Raw genomic sequence first — 9,235 nt, 5'->3', positions numbered from 1 at the left:
ATAATAAACTTAGATCGATATCCATTTCTTTTGAAAATTTTGTAAACAATAGCATACCGCAATCTTTGTTTACAAAACAAATAATAAATTCTCTAAAATGAGCTTCTGTGATAATATATAACCTTATAATTTTCATGTGAAATATTTCAAACACAATAGACAGTAGATTTTGATCATCAAAAGTGAAAAACAAATTTTGGGGGAAATCGTGAATCAATCCCTTTAAGAGCGTACATTAAATTCATAAAGGTTTCTTTACTTCTTTTTTTTTTTTTTTTTTTTTGCGTGCTCCATATATGATTATCAAATTGGTAGTGATATAGTACCCTACTTCCCAATTTACAGCCCGGCCGTATGAATTTTAAGGTAAAAAATCTCTTATTAAACAATTCAGACTAGAGTAGATGATTTCGGACCTATCAATCAAAAAATTTCCTTTCAAATCAAGTATCCTCAATATCTAACAATGTTTTTCGTGTATACGTTAAATGACACATATTTTTCCTCAGCAGCATCAACTGTTGACAAGATCTGCCATTTTAATGAAAGCACTTAAGGAAAGTCCGTGCTTTTACGTATCCGGTTTTAAATTTTAAACACTGACTAGAAAGTTCCAGTTATAACTTCTTTGTCCGATGTTTGTAGTTTACGAGAACTGTACGAGTCAAATTTAGCATTCAAATGTGAATCTTAGATATATTTACCATGATTTATTATAGTGTCAAGTCCTCACTAGCTCCAATGGTACAAAGCAAAGTAATATCTACACTGATCTCTAAAAGGCTCATAGCTTGCAATCTAAGCCTGAACAAGTTAAAAAGCATACATAGGCGTGACCCTCACAGTGGAATTCAAACTGTTTGTAGTGAGTTTGTGTTTGGTTCAAAGAAACCAAGAATTATAAATCCTCAGAACATTATCAGTAAAGTTGTTGAATATTTGAACTCTTCTTCACAAGTATTTTCAAGAAACAAAATTATTTGTACATGAGCTGTAGTTGCTAGAATCTACACATATGTTACACTATATTTATTTTTTCTATAAGTATGAGATAGCATGTAGGTATTTTTATGTATGATATGATTGATAGCCAAACAAAAAAAGAATAACACACACACCAAAAAAATTGTGAGAAAAAGGAAAGGGTGGGGTCCCCCACTCCTTGTGTTCTAATTGTCTGGTAGGACAAAATTTTCAGTATGTTTTACACACATATATATATATTGTCATATTCTGTTAATCTTGATTTTAAGACTGTATTTGCTGTTACAATTTACTATTTTCAAAATGTGCAAAGAATAATTGTAAAACTTAAATTTAAAAATGGGGGTTTACGTATTCAAGAAACCATTTTGCAAAATATCTCTGGTCAACTATGGTAAAATATGTTTTATTGTTAACCTTAGATATAATTCTAAATATTTTTAAAGAAAAACTGGCATGTAAACAATTTAGATTTTGAGAAGTTTTCAAAATTGCGATATTCTGTGATTTTTTTCTGAAGGATATGCGCAGATTAAACAGCAATTGTGTATGTTTTCAATTGAATATCTTTAAAAATTCTGTCAGTAAATGAATAGCTATTGGTCTTTATATATTATAGCTTAATATAATGTGCTTTGGTGCATATTTTTAATAAAACAAGAGATCATGCATTCTTGTGTTAAAATTTGGCTTTTGCATTTGGGGGTATATGTGCTCTGTAGCACATAGTATAAAAATAAACCCGCAAAGGTATGTCTAATATGGTTTTTTTAGTTAGTTTATGAGTTGTTAAAGTTATTTAAATGAAAAAAAAAAATTGATTGACAGAAATTTCTAATAGTATTTACCTACCTTAAGACCTGATATACTTTTAAAAAATCTCAAATACCTTAAAATTTATCAAAACATTATTCGTGTGATATTGCATTGAACATTATTTTTGGCTTTCTTAATTTTTTAAGATTTCATTTCGTTTAGATTATTTTTACCCATTTCCCCCTTCTGTAAAGTTTTATGTATTTTGAGTCAGGAGTTGATGTTTTGTCAAATAAGCGACCCAAATATGGTGAACATAAATAACTTCATTAAAGTATGAGGGAACAAGTAGCGTATATGGTCTGAAATCTTCCACACTCGTCTGAATTTCGCTGAGCACTGTCATAGACGAGAAACCACCCGGTGATCTGGACCGGTAACTGTCGGAGTAAAAATAAACACGTGAAATCGAGAGAACCATGATGTATATCACTGTTATTTTAAGGACCCATGGCTTGAAATTCGGCATGCCAGTATTTAAAACAATAATCTAGGAAGGAGACCGGCAAATTACTCATACCGCATCTATTTTCTGATTTCTTTAAGCATTTAAAGCGAGTGGATAGGGTTTTTTTTTTTTTTTTTGGTTTTTTTAATCTGGGTCAGAGTTAGACCCCTTTCAATATTTATGGTATCACAGAGTTTGGGCCCAAAACGGGCTTAGCCCCTGTGAATTAAATGGAGTTTAAGATCCAGTTGTCTGTAAATCAGAACCATGAGAACACGGGTGACTAAAAGGATGCATTACCATGATTACTCTGAATATTTAATTCAAATAGTCAAGTTAAATGTTGCTAAACAATCTGGTTGTCAGGAATATTATCAAACCAGAAGCACGTGCGGCGTTTCCGCTCTTGCTGACGTTCTGGTCTTCGAGGTTAACTCGAGCAAAAGATTTGACCACGCACAATGAAAACATAGAAAGGATCCCTAGATGTGGCTCTCTTTCACTGCACAATTTGATACACATTATAAATTCATAGTTAAACATCAATTTTGACATTTGGAATCGCTTGTATGAAATGTCGTCTGTCGCGTTCCTGTTTCATATTCATTTTCTAAGTTCAATCAAATGATGTTTATTAAAGATTCTTTTTCAAGTCGAGCGATGATTTTCATATAGTTCGCAAGCGTTGCGTAAAATATACATGTGTTCGAGTTGTAAAGATTTGAGGATTAGTGTAAATGAAAATATTATCTACAGAAAGAAGATCTAGAGAATAATTGGAAATCCGTGGCGCACGACGTGCGAGTTCTTTAACAGTCGGTCCAGATGCCCACTGCTTAAGACACAAATTAACCAATACTGTCCTTTTAAAACTTCATTTTGATAAAGTCACAGAGGGAGAAAGATGAACCGTTTTCAAAGCAAAAGTAAATCATCCATTCTGATGTCAACGATTGAGTTGTCAATACGTAACGACGAATTTAAATTGCATTGGTGATTCTGAATACTCGCATATGGACTTCAAGGCTGACCCTATTCTAAATATTTTGATTGGAAATACAGAGAATTTTTTTTTTTAAAGTTTGATTACTTTTCCGTGATAGCCTCTTTGTAATTAGAATAAAATATTAATTATACCGTTTCATAATATCGGTCTATTATGATTAATGTACATGTATACACATTTGAGAGTATATATATTAGGCTTTTAAAAGAAAATCTGCACAAGAGTATGCAAAACCAGATACAGATTTTTCAAGTCGAAAAAGAAAAGTGACATTCCAAACTTGAAATTTTGATAAAAAGGTCTGCTAGCTTTTGGTTGACAGTGATTCTATACATAACCCAGGTGGTCAATTTATTCCTAAGCCTGGGTGTCCCTCTCCATTATTGGTCCCTCTCATTGAACAGCTCATTAGCATACAGAGGTTTAAATGTTTAGGAGGTCTCTTTTTGTGTCCAGCCTCGTAAATCTGGGGCTGTTGATGCACAACATTAAATGACATTGTTTGCAGCGGAGGCCCAGTCGATTCAACATTGCATCTGGACAATCGCAATATGTTTATTTATTTCAATATCAAAGAGTCACCGTGCATGACTTGGTAATATTTGACGGATTTTTGTCCCCAAAATGCATTAAAGAGACTTAGGAGGGGGTTTAATATTACAATATTTGCTGGACAAGCACTTATATGAAGTTTTACACGTGTTTTTATCTCCTTTAACACATCTTTTCAATATTACTGGAGAGTGAACTTCTTTAGTTTGCGCATCATAACAAGTGCACTTTTCAAATTCAACCTAGAGACAAACCAGCGATACCGTTAAGCCTACATACTCAAGAATAAACCTATTGCATTTTCTAGTATATTTGAATTTTTTATTCTTTCTAGAAGTTTTCCTTGCAAAGTTTAGTAATTAATACAAATGATATTCGCTAAACACCCATTTTCGTTGTAAAGACAAGGAGATTTTATATAAGAGGAGAGAATAGAGGGTACCTATACAAAAAAATAATAATTCAAAACCATAAACATTAAACTTTATGGAACATCACTCGAATGCTTCCTAAACTAAACTAAACTAAAGTTTAAACAATATTCTTTGAAAATTAATACCCACAGAGATAGACCATTTTCTCTGAAAGAAAATAACAAATTATTACTATTCACAGGCACGTATAATTATTTTTCGGGGGGGGGGGGCAGACAGACGGAGTAGAAGTTGACAACAATTGTCTAAAATTCTTGACAAGTGGAAAATAACCCAGATCTTACTTTGCCCATAACTGAATCGTAGAAGGGGGAGGTGACAAGCACCACCCACCAAAAAAAACTTAAATCGTGAAGAGGGAGGGGAGCGTTCGTCCTTCACTGCCTGGGTTCATCTCATCAGTTCAAATTTACATTCTTAACATTCAATATTAATATGAAAAAAGTGGTGGCCAGTCAGGCAATATATCTAATAAGTGGTGGCCAGTCAGGCAATATATCTAATAAATTGTAAAGTAACAGAAAATAAACGTTGTTAAAAAAAAAATGGACTAGCCTACGTAACTGATTTATAATCGTCTCCGCTAGCCAAGGGTTTCTCTCTCTTTCTCTCTCTGAAAAACCTGTTACGCGGGGACGTCTTTATACTTAAAATCTGCAGTGGAGAATATACGTTTTGCAATGGCAAAAAATATGTCTGGTCATAAAATCGGCGAAAAAAATATTGCGGAACACGTTGCTATTGTTCTTGTCACTTTCATAATATATTCAAATCGACCAAATCCTTGACATAACTCCTGAAAATTCCACGAAAGAATGAATACGATATATACATACAAATGATTTTGCACTATAAAAAAATTCTGATCCTTCGCACTTTTTCTGTATCGTTATCTTTTGACATTATTGAATATTTGCAGTGGAAGTCTTCTGTAACCGGGATTCGACGTCCGCCGGCGACACAGGCACTTGTATAAAATACTAATAGTAACACAAGGTACTGAGCTTGAAATGACACGGAATGACCACCCACCCACCCCACCCCCACCACCCTCAAGAATGTCGGCCTTTTGAGCTTCCAGGGAATATGCGAGGCAATATATTCACTACCGTTCTCTTCTACGATAATTTAACTTTTAAAAAAAAAAACAACAAACAACTGTTTGGCATGACTGCATTCATTGTCTGTTATCTCCGAAAACTGCAACAAAACATGGGTCAACAACAGCTCCAGAGCTAGTCCGAAATATCTGACGTTTTTCTGGCTTTTTTATGATTTTGATATTTACCGTGCCAGAAAAACGTCAGAACGTAAACTGGGAATTTCGCCGCCCCCGGGCCGATTTTAAATACTTGTGAGTCGAATCCAAAGTTAAACTCACAACTAATCAATAAAACGATGCTTCTTGTACTTACTAATATCAATTAACAGAAAATATAACTTCAAAATTCGATAACATAAGCATACAATTGTAGTCAATCGAATTTTCGCTGTCATTTGAGCAAACGAGTCATGTGACTAAAAACAAAGCTCGACAATTTGTTAAAATGCTTTCAAAAGACTGTTTTTGTGATAAAAGAACCCATAAATTCGATATTAGTAAGTATGGGAAGCATCGTTTTATTTCGAAATTTCCAGTTTATGTAATAGCAGCGGTTCTGATGTTTTCCTGGCACAGTTAATATCAAAATAATTAAAAAAAAAGCAAAAAAAGCCAGAAAACGTCAGATATTTCGTACTACTCCAGAGCTCGATTTGCACTACGAAGGGCATATAGTTCTGATACCGCGCAGAATAAGTGCGCAATTTTGATTGGCTAGCATGCTCTTCTAAATATAGAAAGCTGAAGATGGCACAGGGCGGCCGGGAAAGAGTCAGAGATTAATTAAAAACAACGGGCAAATAATTAATCTTATTTGATATTGTTTAGTCACTATCGTTAGAGGGAAAATATTACAAAAAATAAAAGGGGTCCACTCCCCCATTTTTTTTCCATATCAGCACAGACCCGTAAAATTAGGAGTGCGGTGTAGGGGACTGGAAAATAAACATTACATGTTATTTTCATATGCAAATGAACATATATTGCGAGACTGGCCCTTCCACTATTTTTGATAATACTACGTAATCAAAACGATGTTATGTTCATGCAACGTTCTTGGTTTTTTTTAATGGTGGGTTTCAATGTAACAACAGGTACTTGTCTTACTGGTCAATCCATAACACAATAATCATCGTAAAATGATGCAAATGAATAATCAATCAATCGTTTGAAATCGTGATTATAAAATTCTTACCGATGAGGTCAGCTGCCAATTTTTATTGTTCATTCTAACGAAGCTGTATTTACAGTAAGTCATACTTCATTATTATCTTAATGTCTACCATGAACAAAAACGATTCTGATAGATCTGGACCTCCACTCGGAAAGTCTTAGCTTTTATCTTCTGACAACATGTAAACTCCCGAAACGTACAAACAGCTATGGGTAAAGCGTAACGAATCAATATTTTCAATCTCGTTTTTGTTTTGTTTTTTCCCCCTAAGTAATAAACATATATATTCATTATGATAATAAAACAATGAAACACAACTAATATGAAATTTCTATTCTGTGCGGTATCAGTACAAAGCTCTTCTTGTAAAATGGAAAATCGGGTTGTTGACCCATGTTTTGTTGCAGTTTTCGGAAATAAAAGACAATGAATGCAGTCATGCCATACATGGTATTTTAGATAAATCATCGTAGAGGAGAACAGTAGTAAATACATTTGCATCGCATATTCCCTGGAAGCTGAAAGGGCCGACATTCTCAGGGGGTGGGGGTGGGGGTATCATTCGGCGTCATTTCAAGTTAAATACCTTGTGTTATTATTAGTATACAGACGTCAAAAATTATTTACAGACATAAGTACCTGTGACCGGCAGGTCAAAGTGTCGTGTTATCAATATGGCATGCCATATTTATATTAATTTCTTTATATTGATATCTTAAATAATTTATGAAATATCTTCTATTTCTAATATGATATCTAATAAATTTTATAAGATATCTCATATAATCTACAGCTTATAAATAGGATAGCTCATAAAATATATAAGATATCTTATAAACTATATAAGATATCTCGTAATCTTTATAAGATATCTTGTATATTAAACAAGATATTTTATAAAGTTTATGAGATATCTTACAAAAAATAGAAGATATCTTATAAATTCATTTTGATAAGATATCTTGTAAAGCATATAAGATATTTCATATGTTTTATAAGATATCTCATTTAAATGATTTTTTTAAAAGATATGTTATACAATTTCTGATATATCTTATAATATACACAAGATTTCTAATATGTTTTTAAAGATATCTTAGAAAAGTAAATTGATATGATGCTTTATAAAGTTTATAAGATATCTCATATAATTTACAGTTTATACGATATCTCATAAAATATACAAGATATCTTATAAAGTTTCAGATATCTTATAAACTTTATGAGATATCTTACATACTATATAATATATATCAGTCCCATGGGAATCCGGGTTAGAATAGGTCCTCGGTACCCCTTGCTTGCCGTAAGAGGCGACTAAATGGGGAGGTTCTTCGGATGAGACCGCAAAAACCGAGGTCCCATGTCACAGCAGGTGTAGCACGATAAAGATCCCTCCCTGCTCAAAGGCCGTAAGCGCCGAGCATAGGCCTAAATTTTGCATCCCTTTACCGGCAATGGTGACGTCTCCATATGAGTGAAAGATTCTCGACAGGGACGTTAAAACAATATACAATCAATCAATCAATCAAATAACACATCTGATATATTTAATGAGATCTCCTATTACAAAAAAATATATAAGATATCACATATCTTTTTATAAGATATCTTACAAAGGATATAAGATATCTCATAAACTTTAAAAGATATCTTATAACTTTTATAAGATATCTTACAAAATTCATGAGATATCTTTAAAGAGGAATAAATGTAAAAGTGGCTGCCATATATAAAGATGTTCGTAATCCCACGAGTGGTACACCAATGAAAGTTTTTCGAATTGTGTTTTTTTTTTCTAGAAAAACTAGTAATAGAGATATGTCCTTACACGACTTGTCCCCTCTATCTAATACCTAGTTTTTATATAAACCATTCACACTAATATTGTGGGTCACGTTTATGAGAACGTAACTGTAAGGGCGGGAATTTTGTCCTCATAGTGCATTTCTGCCCCCCCCCCCCCCCCCCAACGCAGGTTAAAAATTGTCCTCACTTTACACCTTTTATCAGCATGCTCTCTCTCTCTCTCTCTCTCCTATTGATCACAATACATGTGAATTTTGAACGTTTTCAAAAGCAAATCATTATACAGCGTATCTTTAAACACTGAATTTTATGTCTAAATAAAGCTACGCGGAGTGTGACAGACGTCCTATATAAGATTTTCACGAGAATTAAAAAAAATATTCATTTGGGATAAAATTCAGTAGTTACACCTGCGATCCTTTTATGGGCTCATAAGTAAATTCTAAAGGAAATCTACAAAATGTTGATAAACTTTTCTCAGTTCGGAGATGACGTATATTCATATTTACATAATTTAATTTTCTTTATGAAGCAATTTATTTATTGAAGTCTGCACGTCTGAACATAACTCTTATTTAAGACTCGTTCGGTAGTAATTAGAGAAAGCTGAAGTCCACATTATCATTGCACAAGGGGAAATAAAATGATAGTTAAAAAAGAACCAAGTGGAATCATCCTCCCGCATGCAGCCATATGGTGTATCGAATGAAATGTCACCAAAACGTTAAATGTACTCTCTGCTCACAATTTGAAACTTGCGAGTGTTTAACAAAATGCCCGTATAATTAGAATTCTACAAAATTTTAAAATTCTGGAAAAAGAGAGGGAGAGTAAAACCCATTGGAAGGGAGGATAAAAAGACACGCGAACTGGCGCGGTATCGCCTACCCGCAACTTGACGCCAAAACGC

Source organism: Ostrea edulis, chromosome 4, assembly GCF_947568905.1.
Source record: "Ostrea edulis chromosome 4, xbOstEdul1.1, whole genome shotgun sequence".
Lineage (NCBI taxonomy): Eukaryota > Metazoa > Mollusca > Bivalvia > Ostreida > Ostreidae > Ostrea > Ostrea edulis.
The sequence above is the reverse complement of the archived record's forward strand: the minus strand, read 5'-3'. Positions refer to the sequence as shown.